Source organism: Eschscholzia californica, unplaced genomic scaffold, assembly GCF_041429995.1.
Source record: "Eschscholzia californica isolate CP2 unplaced genomic scaffold, dmEscCali1.0.p SCAF_2, whole genome shotgun sequence".
Lineage (NCBI taxonomy): Eukaryota > Viridiplantae > Streptophyta > Magnoliopsida > Ranunculales > Papaveraceae > Eschscholzia > Eschscholzia californica.
Window position 1 is genome coordinate 48672751 of NW_028238309.1, and position 3440 is coordinate 48676190.

The following is a 3440-nucleotide window of genomic DNA, read 5'->3' on the forward strand; positions in this document are numbered from 1 at the left end:
ATGAATTCACATTTGATTAGGAATTAATTTGAAGAAGTTAAATTTCATGCTTTTCTCATTCCTTATTATATTAAAAGTCCCCACTAAAGGAAGTCCACTTGAAAGTCTCTCCCATTTCACCCATTTTTCTATAAATTCAGAAACCAAATCCATCAGTTCTCATCTCATTCTTGCTTCTTCATTTCATCTCAAAGCATTAGTGATAAATTTAGAGAGAGGGAAAGAGGAATTAATATAATTATTGTTTCTCAAACCTGATCACTTGTACTTTAAATGGCCAAAAGCATGGAGATGATGGAGGAAGGAGTCTTGGGCCAAAACAGTATTAACAAGAAGCTCTCTGATATCAATGAAGACTCAAACAAGAAGTCTATATTTGCTAAATGGGGACTTCTCTTTCTCTACTGCATTTGCAGTGCATTTGGAATCATCGGCGGACCTTTATTACTTAGGCTCTACTTCTTACACGGCGGTTCCCGAAAATGGTTGTCTAGTGGGTTACAAACTGCTGGCTTTCCAATTCTACTCATCCCTCTCACTCTCCTCTACTACCGTCGTGATCAAACACCCGGTTCTGTCAGCTTCTTTGCTTCCCCAAAGCTCTTACTCTCAAGCATTATAATTGGCCTATTACTTGGAGTTAGTAACTTCATGTACTCCTATGGTTTATCATTCCTTCCTGTCTCTACCTCTTCCATTCTTATTTCCACCCAACTCATTTTCACTGCTGTATTTGCTTTCATAATGGTTAGGCAAAATTTTACTTCTTTTTCAATCAATGCCATTGTTGTAATGACCTTGGGCTCGGTTCTACTAGGTATTGGGAATAGCGGTGACCGTCCTGAGGGTGTCACTAGTTCCCAATACTTGTTAGGTTTCATTCTTAGCATAGGTGCGGCTGCTTTGGGAGGATTTGTTTTACCTTGTACTGAGGTTGCTTATGCTAAGGCGAGCAAAGTCATAACATACGCAATAGTGTTGCAATTTCAACTCTGCATGGCATTATCCGCGACAGTTTTTTGCACCATAGGGATGCTTGTTAATAAAGATTTCATGGCAATGCAAAGAGAAGCGAATCAATATGAATTAGGTGCCATCAAGTACTACTTAGTGTTGATTTCGGGTGCAGTGGTGTGGCAGATTGGCTATATTGGAACATTGGGAATCATATTTTGTACAACTTCTCTATTCGCTGGAGTCATTAGCGCGGTATTGCTTCCTATGACAGAGATAGCTGCAGTGATAGTATTCCATGAGAAGTTTACTGGGGAGAAAGGAATGGCTTTGGCTTTGGGACTTTGGGGATTCATTTCTTACTTCTATGGATCCTACAACGAGATTAAGAAGGAAGTTGATGTTGTTGGTGATCTTGGAACACTCAAGGACAGTGGCGAGGCCAGAAATTGTACACTATGGGGGCACATTTAAATGAAAAGAAATAGCGAATAAAATCATTTTTTTTATTGTAGCAATATCAAATACTCATATCAGTAGTTGCCCAAAATGAATTTTCATCTACTGAAATCGTTGCATAATATTTTTATCAATTAAATCAAATATATCATTTTCAATATATGCTAGCAAATCATCATTCACCATTCTTATACAAGATCAAAAAAAATTAATAGCAACTCCATAATGTCCTTGGATGCTTCAAGGTAAAATATCAAGTAAGAATCACTTAAACTAGTCAATCTTGTTTAGAACAAATAATGTATCACATACAAAAATATATTGTAGAATGTAGTCTATAGACATTAGTATACATTTTGCAAAAGATGAAGATAGGGATAAAAGAAATACCATAAACTAGTGATTGTTTAAATTGTTTGAATTTCTTCTGTAATTTCATAGTTTTATCCAAATAAGAAACGGAAAAGTATGAATTGAAAAGGGAGTACAAAGTCGGCGAAGGACAACTGAACAATCAAAGAAATTAGGTCTTTTGATCTTTAGTATTGTCTAAAGTGATATGTTAAGAAATTATTGAAGGTTTGTAGAATTGGAGATGAGCTACTTCTAGGACTGTCCATTCATATGCATGAGAGCTTTTTAGATTTATCAAATTTTCGACAGAACAACTTTAGTAATTAGACTTAAATGCAAATAACTATTATTTTTGGGTTCAACCTAAATATTTAATAAATAGGCACTAAAAAGATATATATATATATATATATATATATATATATAATATATATGAGAAATCATTTTTGGGATGTGACCCCACATGCCCCTTGCTAGCATCGCCCCTGCTCAAGGATACTGATATACCTTGTGAATGAACATTGGAATTCACACATTACTTCTCCCTTGTTATTTACACTGTTTTTAAAAAAAAAAATCTTCATCCATACATAATAAAATATGTATTGTGCTTCAATCTTCATCTATAATACAAATAACTCTTTGGATTCAAACATGATCTCCTTCTCAATTTACGTGATCTCGGAACGTTATAACTAGAAGTCAATATTGATAAGGACCGGAACTAATCCGAGTAATATAACTATTATAAAGTTCTTATTCGTTCTGCTTTGACATATTGCAGGAATGGGCCAAACTCGGTATCTACTAAGGTGTAGTAAGAAATAGTACCCTACAATGAATCAAAATGGTTCTCTCTCAGACTCGCGCATTCTTTTTCTTTTTCAGACAATATTACAGGAGGGGGCCTGAGCACCTAAAGCAAAATAAGAAATAGTACCTACAATCAGGGGAGGATCCATGGGGGTGCCAGGGGGTGCGGCCGCACCCCCTGGATCCTCCCGAAAAAGTAATGTAGTAGTAATAGTAGTAAAAAAAATTTAATATGTATACAAATATATCTAATATATAACATTTGATGTGATAAGATGAAATAACATGGACTTTGGCTTGGTGAAGGCACGGGTTTTAGAAACGTGAGGTCTTGAATTCGAATCCGCCTATAAGTATCTTGGAGTATTTGTTTTTACATTTATGTGTTTACACCCTATATATACCCGACCGTGTGTTTTGATGAAATGAAGCGGAAATTGGCTCAATGGTTGAGGCGTTTTGTTTTGGCTTGTGGGAGCGGGAGGTGTTGGGTTCGAATTCCACTGGAAATACTTGTAACTTTTAATATTTCAACTATCCTAAATCTATATAACAAATTACATAGGTATTGGTACCATGTTATAACTTGCATCTATAAATCTCAGTCGTCCAATTTTTTTTGTAAATCATGATCCTTCTTTTTAACCTTTTTTTAAATGAGTCTTTAAAAGATGAAGTTGTAAAAGTCAGAATAACTATCAACTCCCTATAAATTCACTAACTATTTTTTCTCTCTCTGTCTCCCCCTATCTCCTCTCTCTTTAAATGCACACGATTCTATCTCTATCTCTTTTCTCCTTTAAATTCAAACGACCTAATAAAATCTTCATTGTTATTACAGTTATCATTTTTATTTTGTC

At 35.0% G+C, this 3440-nt stretch overlaps 1 pseudogene; it reads left to right on the plus strand.

Annotated features, from left to right (window-relative positions):
• The first annotated feature begins 229 nt into the window (after nucleotides 1–229).
• LOC147558615 (purine permease 3 pseudogene) lies at nucleotides 230–1428 on the plus strand (annotated as a pseudogene).
• The last annotated feature ends 2012 nt before the right edge of the window (nucleotides 1429–3440 follow it).